The sequence below is a fragment of the Jaculus jaculus genome, chromosome 16 (assembly GCF_020740685.1).
Source record: "Jaculus jaculus isolate mJacJac1 chromosome 16, mJacJac1.mat.Y.cur, whole genome shotgun sequence".
In the NCBI taxonomy this organism is placed as follows: Eukaryota; Metazoa; Chordata; class Mammalia; order Rodentia; family Dipodidae; genus Jaculus; species Jaculus jaculus.
This window is the reverse complement of record NC_059117.1, coordinates 67,691,604-67,704,047: the sequence shown is the minus strand read 5'-3', so window position 1 is coordinate 67,704,047 and position 12,444 is coordinate 67,691,604. Positions and strand designations below refer to the sequence as shown.

General features: G+C 45.9%; 1 protein-coding gene across 3 annotated transcripts in view; it reads left to right on the top strand.

Annotated features, from left to right (window-relative positions):
- The window catches only part of Ptprg (protein tyrosine phosphatase receptor type G), an 873,855-nt gene that overhangs the window by 205,583 nt on the left and 655,828 nt on the right, over window positions 1-12,444 (top strand). The gene's annotated exons all lie outside the window — the stretch shown is intronic.

Here is a 12,444-nt window from a genome sequence, read left to right as displayed (position 1 = left end):
AGTGAACCTGTTCTCCCAGCCTCTCAAATGACCTCGAATTGGGTAACGAGTTAAGTGAAAAATGCCCTCATGTGTGACCGCCCCGTCTCTCCTTGCATGCATGATTTGCAAGCATCCATTAGAAGGGACTTTGGGGCGTGTTTCTCATCAACGTTCCTCAACTTCACGACTGCTTAACCTTCACCACACTGCCTTTCGTCCCATCGAAGGTGGTTTTAGCTAGCCTTTTGTTGTGGAGGTAGAAACCTGGAGAAACAATATATTTGGAGGCAGTATTTAATTGGGTTGATAGTTTTATGGGTTTCAGTCTGTGGTTGGCTCTTGGTAATTATTTTTTCCCCTGGCCCGTGTTGAGGTAGAACGTCAAGGTGCAAGTGTGTGTGGGGATTCTCCTTCTCACAACCCGCAAGCAAGGAGAAGGATCTGGGGGTGAGATGCCTGCCAAAGGCATCCCCTCCCCACCAGTGGACTACTTCTTTTGACCTGGCCCCACCTCCTAATAAGCCATTAGCTATAAACTCATACAAGTATCAATCCATTGGTAAAAGGATTCCCTGTAATATTTCATTACCTCCCAAAGGTTGGCTTCAATTTATTATTTATTTATTTATAAGAGGGGGTGCTGGGCGTGGTGGCACACGTCTTTAATCCCAGCACTTTAGAGACAGAGGTAGGAGGATCACCGTGAGTTCCAGGCCACCCTGAGACTACATAGTGAATACCAGGTAAGCCTGGGCTAGAGTGAGACCCTACCTTGAAAAATTAAAAAGAAAAAAATAAAGCAAGGGTAGATAGAAGGAGAATGGGATACCAGGGCCTTCAGCCACTGCAAGTGAAATCTAGACACAGGTACCACCTTGCCATCTGGCTTATGTGGGTCCTGGGGCATGGAACCTGGGTTCTTTGGCTTTGTAGGCAAGCGCCTTAACTGCTAAGCTGTCTCTCCAGACCCCGAGCATTCTAGAAATGAGCCTCAGGGACTGTGGTGGAAGAGGATGCACAAAGAAGGTAAGAGGCGAAGGAAAGGGAGGAATGCTTACAGCTGTCAGCCAGACAGTGACCTTGATGTTCAGTGACTTCACCGGGGCTGGTCCTGCCTACCCTAGGACATTAAAAGAGGACAGTAAAAACAGGACAGTCAAAGAGATGACATCAAAACCGAAGAGGATCTAGTTGCTAAGAAGGCGTTCAGTGGAGGAGACACTGGGAAGGCAGGGAAGGAGAGTGGTGGAGGGGATTACGATCACGGTGAATTGTCTTTATTTATGGAAGTTGTCAATAAAAGTTAAAAAAAAAAAAAAGAAGGAACCTTGGTGCTGGGGGGAGGGGCATGACTTGTGGCCAGTTATAACAGGGATCGTGACGTAACAGTCATGAAGTGCACGTGAATGTCATTAAGGGAAAATGAACTGTATTGTGGAAGATTGTGGTATTGCTATTTTTTTTTTTTTTTGAGACAGAGAGAGGGAGAGAGAGAGAATGAGTGAGAATATAAGACTGGGAGAGGAAGGAAGGAAGGAAGGAAGAAAGGAAGGAAGGAAGGAAGGGAAGGAAGGGCATGCCAGGGCCTCCATTCCTTGCAAACAAATTCTAGACACATATGTCACCCTGTACATCTGGCTTTACATGGGTCCTTTGTCTTTGCAGGCAAGCACCTTAACCACTTAGCCAGCCCTCCAGCCCTAAATCTTTTTTTTTTTTTTTTTTGTGGACATAATCATCCATTGTCCATGTATAATACATATGTAAGCGAACTGCCTTTTGTTGCAAGGAAACAAGATTTCATGTGCTTTCTAACTGTAGTCCATGCCTTTGCACCCTGGGACGATAAACATCTATCCATATGCAGCGGCGTTAGTCTTACTTCTTATAGACTCTTGCTTTTCTGTGACAGCAGAACATGAGAAAACAGATCTACTTCAACAATGACATTTAATGTGGTGTGCACAGGAGTGAAGCCATTTGAAGGAAAATTATTCCTCTGCAAATCAACACAGGGGAGTTCATTTGACTTTGTTATCCCCCCCATGTCAAAATGTAGTGAAATTCTGAGGGTACTGGCTATAAACAATCTTCCTGAAGCTAACGTTAAGGCAGATGGGTAGCACATCTGCTTTTATATTCCCTGCGTAAAAACATTTATTCTTATAAACTCTGTCCAGTAGCTCTGGGAAATTAAATCATGCACACAGCCAACGGTTTCGTTGATGTCTTGTGTAGTAGGTAACTCGTGGGATATTTTTATAGGAAAGGATTGGTCTTTTGGGCATGAAACAGTTTTATCTTTTTTGCTTCTAGCTGAAAATGAGGAAGGCTCAGTAGAAGTTCTGGGAGTAGATGAAGTTTATGAAAATTCCCTGATGAAGATGGCTGCCACTCATTTAGCTTTCTGCCTAGCAACCCAGTTGACTCTCGATCCCTCCTGCTGAGTGAGATGTAAGCCTCGTTGGTTAGTTAATACTGTTGGTTTTGAAATCTCCACTTTCATCTTGTCAGAATGGAGCGATTCAGATTTACCCTTATGATGGGAGCATCTGCATTCCTCCCTCCCCAGCCCTTTCCTTTATTATATAATCCATACTCTTGAAGATGACATAAGCTTGCAATTCCTTGTGCCTGGGTTTGCTGGACCATTGGGGATATGTGTGTGGCAGTTAAAAAATGAAATTAGAGCCAGGTGTGGTGGCTCACGCCTTTAATCCCAGCACTGGGGAGGCAGAGGTGGGTGAATCACCGTGAGTTCAAGGCCAACCTGAGACTACATAGTGAGTTCCATGTCAGCCTGGGCTAGAGTGAGGCCCTACCTTAAAAAACTAAAAAAAAAAAAAGAAAGAAAGAAAGAAAAGAAAAGAAATTAGGCCTGGAGAGATGGCTTAGTAATTAAGGTGGTTGCCTGCAAAGCCAAAAGGACCCAGGTCCCATTCCCCAAGACCCATGTAAGGCAGCTGCACAAGGTGGTACACGTGTCTGTGCTTCATTTGCAGTGGCTGAAGACCCTGGCATGCCTATTCTCTCTTTCTCTTTCTCTCTCTCTCTCTCCCTCCCTCTTTCAAAGAAATAAATAAAACTTAAAAAATATTTAAAAATATTTAAGGGCTTGAGGGATGGTTTAGCACTTAAGATGCCTGCCCACAAAGCCAAAAGACCCAGGTTCAATTCCCCATGTAAGCCAGACACACAAGGTGGCACATGGGTCTGGGATTCATTTGCAGTGGCTAGAGGCCCTGGCGTGCCCGCTCCCGCCCTTCTGTCTGTCAAATAAATAAAAATAAATATTTTTTAAAAAAAATTAAAAAAAAAAACAAATATGAGTTAACATTTTTGGGGGAGGAGTGAGTGTGCATGTGTGTGTATGTGTATATGTGTGTGCATTATTGGGTTTCTCCTTGCTGCACATAACTATTCCAATATCTGGCAATATTACAGCCTGACAGAAAGACTTGCTAAGCTTTCAGCTCCATAAACCATTCGGGCTTGATGTTGCAGAACCTGTATGAGTGTTTGTTTGCATAACACCATCTCCTCCTCTCCTTTTGAAGGATTACCACAGGCAGATTTACACGTATTGTCTGTTCTGAAGAGTGAAACCACATATTTTCATAAGCATGCTCCATTTTTTAATTGCGTAATTAAGTTGCTGACATAAGCAGGTATGCAATTTCCCATTAAGGTAAGAATCCGTTAAGGCATGCATTTGCATAATTTAATTTTCTGCACAGAAGATATTGAAAATCAATAGCATGATTCATAGCCACACCCCACCAGTGCTTGGCTCTTGGAGCCTTGGAGAGCCCGGGTACTACGGGTGATATTGAATTTGGAGTGCTGACTCTGTAGCATTACTTGGGAATCACCGACTGTTTCTATTTGTAAATCTTCGCTCATTGCCAATAAAATATTAAGTTGTTTAATATACTGTGTTTACATTTTTATTGAGAACTTTATTGTATGAACATTTGGCAAATTGGTCATATTCCCAGCGGGTTATACTTTTATATCCTTCCTACCCCACCGTTGCACTGAGGGTCCTGGCCAGGTTATTGGGATTTACTACCGGGTCTGGGGGGCAGGTAATGCCTCAGAGTGCGCCTGTGCCTCTTGCAATCTTCCCACTCTCTCCTCCACGGTGTTCCCTGGGGCATGGAGGGCGTGTGATATGTCTTCTTGAGTGTTGAGCTCTTGGCAGCCTCTGATTATCTGCTTTTAAATTTTTTTGTTTATTTTTATTTATTTGAGAGTGACAGACAGACAAAGAGGCAGAGAGAGAGAGAGGAGAGAATGGGCACACCAGGGCCTCCAGCCACTGCAGAGAAACTCCAGATGCGTGTGCCCCCTTATGCATCTGGCTAATGTGGGTCCTGGAGAACTGAGCCTCGAACCGGGGTTCATAGACTTCACAGGCAAGCGCTTAACTGCTAAGCCATCTCTCCAGCCCTGATTATCTGCTTTTATGAGTTTTGTTTTTTAATATTTATTTATTTGCTAGCAGACAGAGAACATGACAGAGAGGGAATGGGTGCACTGGGACCTCTAGCCGCTGCAAACAAGCTTCGGGTGCACATGTCAGTTTGTTCAGCTGACTTTCCGTAGGTACTTGGCAGTTGAACCCTGCTCATCAGGACTCACAAGCAAGTGCCTCTGACCACTGACCCACCCGTCTCCCCGGCCCCCGTGATGAGTTGTCAGTTTACCTACCTAGTGTGTACACCCACCTCCCTGGAGGAGGTCCTCCGGCCAGCGGGTCCAGCAGCCTTGTGGCTGGTCTGCTCTCATGTTTCCTGGCCCTGGCACATGTGATGGAGTTAACTCCTCTCATGCCAGGCTTTGGGCTCTATGTCTACATGTTTTTTTTTGGGGGGGGGGAGAGATAATGGGTGCCCCAGGGCCGTCAGCTGCTGCAAATGACTCCTAGGCATCTTGAGTCTCCTTATATGATTGTGTGACATTGTGCACTTGTGTCCATGTGCGTCTGGCTTATGTGGGACCTGGAGATTTGAACGTCGGATCTTAGGCTTTGTAGGCAAGTGCCTTAACCACTAAGACATCTCTCCAGTCCCCTGTGTCTACTTTTTGACTGATATCCAAACAGTAGTGATGTTTTTAGAGTGTGTGCGTGTGCGTGCATGCGTGCGTGTTTGTGCACGCACACACACCTGCATGTTGTTATGTGTGTGGAGGTCAGAGGTTGATGTCGGGAGCCTTGTTTTCATTTGCTCTCCTCAGTTTTGGCAAGAGGGTCTCACTGAACCCAGAGCTCACCAGTTCACCTAGGTTGATTAGTCCAACAAGTCCCAGGATTCCTTCTCTGCCGCGCCCACAGTTCTAGGATACATCTGTGATGCCATGTCGGGCATTTACATGGGTGTTAGGGGTCCAAACTCAAGCCAAAGAAAGAAAGAAAAGGCAAAGGAAAAGGCAAGCACTTTACTCACTGAGGATCCCTTCAGCTTTCAAATAAGGTTTTAAAAGTAAACTTAAAAATAATTCATCTGGGCTGGAGAGATGGCTTAGCGGTTAAGCGCTTGCCCGTGAAGCCTGAGGACCCCGGTTGAAAGCTTGAATCCCCAGGACCCATGTTAGCCAGATGCACAAGGGGGTGCACGCATCTGGAGTTCCTTTGCAGTGGCTGGAGGCCCTGGCGTGCCCATCCTCTCTTTCTCTCTCTATCTGCTTCTTTCTGTCTGTCACTCTCAAATAAATAAATAAAAAAGTAACAAAAAAATTTAAAAAATAATAATTCACCTGGGGCTGGAGAGAGGGCTCAGCAGTTAAGGTGCTTGCCTGCAAAGCCTGATGACCCAGGTGTCATTCTCTAGGACCCATGTGAAGCCAGATGCACAAAGTGGCGCATGCATCTGGAGTTCCTTTGCAGGGGCTAGAAGTCCTGGCATGCCCATTTTCATTCTCTCTCTCTTTCTCTCTCTCTTTCTCTCTCTCTCTCTCTCTCTCTCTCTCTCTCTCTCTCTCCCCTCTTGGAAATTTAAAAAAAAAAGCCTTATCATTGATTGAAATGCATTTGAGCAGGAGATTTCAATTTTTTCCCCTTTATCTGCCAAGTGGCAGTCATACATGATTATATTCTTATTTGGGGTGAGATAAGAAAATACAGTTCTTGGGCTGGAGAGATGACTCAGTGGTTTAAGGTGCTTGATCGCAAAGCCTGATGGCTTGAGTTTGATTCTGTAGAACCCGTGTGATGTCAGATGCACAAAGTGACTCATGCATCTGGAGTTTGTTTGGAGTTCCATCTCTCTCTTGCTCAGATAAATAAATCTTAAACAAAGAAAGCACACCTTTTACCTTTGCCCTGTGATACTCTTGTACCTGTAGCACAAAGTTCTATAGGGTTTTTAAAAAATATTTTTATTTATTTACTTAAGAGAGAGAGAATATGGGCATGCCAGGGCCTCTAGCCACCACAAACTGCAGACACATGTGCCACCTTGTGCATCTGGCTTACGTGGGTTCTGGGGAATTTGAAGCGGGTGTTTAGGCTTTGCAGGCAAGCACCTTAACTGCTGACCCACCTCTCCAGCCTGAGAGGCTTTTCATGAGTAGTTGATCTGTTTAAAAAGAATATCTGCTGCCTGATGATAATGTCTTTCGCGCCTCTGCTCTTTACTGAATTGCCTCTGCAAAGAACCGTTCATTAGGTGCTCAGGGCCTCCCCTCCCCCTCCTGCTTCTGGTTATTGTGCGTGGTTTTTTTTTTTGCGGCAGGTGGGTTGTGGGTGAAACGTGAGACAGGCACCTACCATTGATAGAGTCGTACCCTCCGGCCTGCGAGAAAACAGGAGCCATCTCTCTGCCGTGTGTGCCCACCGTCATTCATTCACCGCTTCTTTGTTTAGGAGCCAAGCCACTTGTCGAGGCTGTTGGCATGAGTCCAGGATTCCCTGTGATCCTTATTTTGTGGGAACTTGGAGCCCCTCAAGTGTGTGGCTTGCCCTTCAGAGGCAGGGCTCCCCGTGTATCCCGATCTCCCTGTCTATGCCCGACAGTGTGCCTCAGTTCTTTTGGGGTTCCAGAGAAAAAGGAGGTGATGCCCTCCTTCCATGAGATGACCCTCCCTCCCTCCGCTGTGAGCCTCTTCCTTTTGTTCCATGAAGGGCTGCATTCCTTCAGCAGGCAGTTCTGAGGGTAACCTTAGGTTCCGTGTCCTGGCAGGCCATGTGGGTGCATGTTTGCCCAGGTGTCAGGTTCATGGCTTCATGTCTGCCTCATTGGATTGGATATCTTTCTAGATGGTGGTGTCTTCGGTGGCTTTGCAGAATTGGCAGGAATGGGACAGCAAACCCATTGGCCTCTGTGTAGAGTGGGCATAGCCTGTTAGGCTTCAAGTAGGTTTCTTGTCAATGCTGGTAGGCCAGCGTGACTTCCCAGCAGAAGGACAAAGGACTGGGAGCCTGACGCTTGCCCTAGGTCCATTCCTGGCATGCTGTGCCCCTTCCCCACCCTGCATAGCTCTCAAAGGTCCTTGGAAATTAAACACGTCTACTTTTTAAAACATTATCATTGGTTGCTGGGTGTGGTGGTGCACGCCTTTAATCCCAGCACTCGGGAGGCACAGGTAGGAGGATCGCTGAGAGTTCGAGGCCACCCTGAGACTACATAGTGGATTCCAAGTCAGCCTGGGCCAGAGTGAGACCCTACCTCGAAAAAAAAAAAAAATCCATTATCATTGGGCTGGAGAGATGGCTTAGTGGTTAAGCGCTTGCCTATGAAGCCCAAGGACCCCGGTTTGAGGCTCGATTCCCCAGCACCCACGTTAGCGAGATGCACAAGGTGGCCCATGCATCTGGAGTTCGTTTTCAGTGGCTGGAGGCCCTGGCACGCCTATTCTCTCTTCTCTGCCTCTTTCTCTTTCTGTCTGTTGCTCTCAAATAAATAAATAAAAATAAAAGAAAACATCATCATTTTAAAATTATTATTAGGTAGAGTGGGAGTGGTAACGGATTCCGCTTCTATATTCCCTTTTTGGCACAGAGCAAAGCATCCTTGAAGTAGCAACTCCTTTCTTGCCCATATGCTCATCACCTATGCCCCTTCTTGTTCAGATTCTGTTGTGATGCAATTCAGATTATGGGTCCAAAGTCATGAAATGAAGCCATCTTCCTTTCCAGTCCGAGGCTCGCTGTTCCTTATCGCTTGACAGAGGACTTTGGCTGTGACAGCAGACTGTGAGGAAAATGCCAGAGATGCATGAGACCTCCAGTATGCTTGGGAGGAGAGTTTGTTGGTTCTTAAATCTGGCTTCAGAAAGGAACCCCACCCGGAACCAGGGCCAGTGGTGCATGCCCATAGTACCATCTAGCTGAAAGACTGAGACCGGGCTTTGGGGATAGCCTGGGCTACACAGGAAGATCTTGTCTCTGGAACTTTAAAATAAAAGTTGCTATTTGCACCCCAACCCACACCAATTAAATTCTAACTTCAGAGTATTAAATCAAGGGAAATTTGTTTTTTTAATCTCCCTTTCCCTCCCCTCCCTTTTCCCCTCTTAATTCACTTTTCTGTTTCCATCCCCCCTTCCTCATTCCTCCCTTCCTTTCCTTTCCTCCTTCTTTTTCCTCCCTTCCTCCCTCCCTGTATGTCTGTTTGCTTCTCTCCTTCCCTTCCTCCCTCCCTCTTTCCCTTCCCCCTTTTTTCCCTTCCACTTTCTCTTTTCACTTCATTCCTTCCTTTCATTCTTTCTAAAAATGGGCCTTTGTTGACAATTCAAACCATTTTCATCACTGTATTTGTGGGCAGGGGAATTGATCTGAAGTGACTGTTCAGTGGATGTCATTGTGCCTTTTACATACAGGTGGCTGGAGACAGCTTTAGTATACAGTCAGCTCAGGTACGTCTGTAACTGTAAAGGTTCGGATAGGGCTGGATTTAAGTTTGCTCTGGCCTGGGCTTACGAACTGTCAGGGGAATTGATGTTTTGATTCTGCATCCTGGATTTCCTGGCTTCCCTGTTCATCTCATACTTGATCTTTCCCCAATTCTCTGTCGCTTAGGACTCCTGTCCTGACACCTTCTTTTTTTTTTTCCTCAATTTTTATTAACCTTTTTCATGATTATAAAAAGTACCCCATGGTAATAACCTCCCCCCCCCACTTTCCCCTTTGAAATTCCATTCTCCATCATATCCCCTCCCCATCTCAATCAGTCTCTCTTATTTTGATTCATGATCTTTGCCTCCTCTTATGATGGTCTTGTGTAGGTAGTGTCAGGCACTGTGGGGTCATGGATATCCAGGCCATTTTATGTCTGGAGGGAGCACGTTGTAAGGAGTCCCTTCCTTTGGCTCTTACATTCTTTCCGCCATGTCTTCCGCATTAGACCCTGAGCCTTGGAAGATGTGATAGAGATGTTACTCAGTACCCCAGTCACTTCTTTCCATCACCATGATACCTTCTGAGTCATCCCAAAGTCACTGCCATCTGAAAAGAGAAGATTCTCTACCAAAAGTGAGAGTAGTGTTAATATAAGGGCATAAATATTAAGAGAAGTGCTTACTGGGCAGTTTGATAAGCATAGTGTTATGAGCATGTAAGGACCAACATATGGTCCAGGGACAGTTTAGATAAATAAGTTTGTTTTTCTTTGTGTGTGAGAGTAAAAATGCAAAGTCAAACTTTGTAAGCAAAAACTAAGAGTAAGCTGAGTACAATGACATAGTAAGAGATTAGCAGAAGGTGTGTGTGGAACCCTAGATAAGTAGTGGAAAATACAAAAACCCCAGCTGCTCAGCAGCCGTTGTCCCAGTCCTCCCGACACTATGACTGACTGAACGGCTGCTCAGCAGTCCGGACTGAGACCTCCGCGAGACGCATCACCGATCCGAATTCATCTGCCCGACACGCTGTCCGAACGACCGAGACGACCGAGACTCTCCTTGAAACACCGCGAACCGAGAGAAAAGTCGGAGCACAGACCCCGCGCCACCAGGTTGTAAAGCGTCAGAAATCTCGCAGACCGAGTCTCGCGTTGAGACCGAGTCTCGCGATACTGCATCCCAAGTCTCGCGATATCAGGTTGTATACATGTTAGACTCGTTAGAAACATTCTTGTGTTAGTAGTGATGAATATAATTTGGATATATATTATATTAGCTATAATATTAGTTGTGATAGTTTGGACTTGCTTGTGTGTGACTTTCATCCCAGTAAACTCCTTTGCGAGTACACCAGTGTCTGAGTATTATTGACCTTCGTGGGCGGAATCCTCTCAACCAATCATCTTTGAGAGTGCTCGCGACACATAGTAACATAGTATGTGCATTTTTCCAGACATCAGCAGATGTTACACCCTAGGTCTCATGACTACCCCTGTTTTACATTTTCAGTATCAGGGATGTGTTTCACTGACACCTTCTGAAGTAGAGAAGGCTCTGATTGGCCAGTGCATCTGAGCCTGACACATCATGGAGCTGGCGAGTGCATCCAGGGGTAGTTGGAGGATTCCCGCCTGATTCCCACCAAAGAAAGGCCAGCCCCTGGGCTGGCAGGAGGGTGGCTGTCCTGTTTCCTATTGAGGTGCTGCTGGAGAGTAATCTCGTCAAACAGTTAAATTTAGTAGAGTTTACAGGAGCAGAAGAACAGTAGAAATGGTCTGTGAACCCAGGAGCAGAGCAGGTTCTGAGAATCCAACCAAGAGTCTGAGCAGACAGCTCTTATCCAGAGGGAAGAAGGCCGAAGAAAACAAGCTCCCGTGGAGCTGAGTGGAGCTCAGCGGGCAGGTCTTTGCCTAGCACGTGAGAGGCCCTGGCTTCCATCGCCATCACCACGTAAACGGGCATGGGGGCGCATGTCTGTGCTCCCAGCACTCGAAAGGTGAGGCAGGAGGATCGCCCCCCCAGCTGTTGAGCACGTTTGAGGTTTGAGGTAGCCTGGGCTCTACAAGACCCTGTCTCTAAAAAGTTAAAAAAAAAAAAAGGAAATGTAAACAACTTAATGGACTGTGGTTTAGTCAAGCCACAGGCCCATTAGTTCCATCACAATTAATTGCAATTGCTACCTGGTTAACTGTTACTCTCATACAGAGGCCAGTTACTGAGTTACATTTATTTATTTGCAAGCAAAGGTGGGGGGAGAGAGGGAGAAATGGGTTGGCCAAGGCCCCAGCCACTGCAAACGAACTCTGGGTGCATGTGCCACTTTGTACATCTGGCTTTACGGGGGTCCTGATTAATCCAACCCCATCATTAGGCTTTGTAGGGAAGCACCTTAACCATCGAGGCATCTCTCCAGCCTGATATTGGGATTTATAGACAAGGAAATTGAAGCCATACCTCAGTGGAAGCTTCATTTATTGTTGGATTGGCAGGGCACTATGTTGTTCATGGCCTTGGCAGGTAGCGAAAGGAATTTTTGGGGGGTTGTTTGAAAGAGTCAACAGATACACACTAAAATGTTTGCCATATGCACTGACTTTAAATAACCCCTACACTAATAATTTGTTAATATTTAGCGGAGGACAAATTTTTTTTAAAAGGGGAAGATCTAGTTTTGGTCTGTAGATGGTTAGAATGGAATATGACTTATGTGCACAATTGTGAAAGGGTTTTGTGATAGGAGCTAAAGTCTTCATTGTATGTGAACAGTGAGCAGTCACTTAGATCTTTCACCCTGTCTTTCAGGACCACTGAACAGATGAAAGTGATACCAGGTTTACTTTGAAAATGCACATTTTATGTTTGAGTACCGTTTTCCTCTGCAGACTCATTTCTGGAATATCTTTGTTTAAGCCCTGCTTCCTTGTGTGCACGCTGGCCTTTGTAATTGAAGTATAAGCACGTATTTCCCGAGTTTTTTTGTTGGCTGTCACATTCTTATCAAAGCTAATGATAGTATGATAATTGGCTAAGTTGAATAGTGAATGCATTGTCTCTTCCCATTGCCATCCTCATCCTAAATTGAATATACAGTTCCCCTCACTGTTTTTTTTTTTTTTCTTCTTCTTTCTCAAAGCACCCTTGGCTTTGTGTGGGTGTATTTGAATATTAACTACAGGCGGGTGGTGTGCATTGTTTGAGTGTAATTCCATTTCCTTTTGGATTCTGGCCACCTGTGGTGTGTATCTCTGTATACCTGGGTGCATTCAGGTGTGGGCTTCTTAGGAGAGGAAATCTGCATCTGAAGCAGGGGAGCGCTGGCCACGGAGGGCTTCGCTTGCTGGAGTTAGCAGGTGGAAGCTCTCCAGAATGGTCTAGAATGCGCTACCAGGTGGATTGCATGCAGCATGGAGTGCTCAGAATTGCGTCATTCGGCACTTGTTCTCCTGTGAGCATCTTTGGCCTTAGAGAGTTTCCTTTTTCATACCCTTAATATCTATCACAGCCAGCTACGTGTGGACCCAAGGGTGCGGAAGATGTGCGTCTTTCATCACAGGGATTCTCCTGGGACACTCACTGTGCTGAGAGGGTGCGGAGGCCCCGGCTTTGATAGAGGGCTGT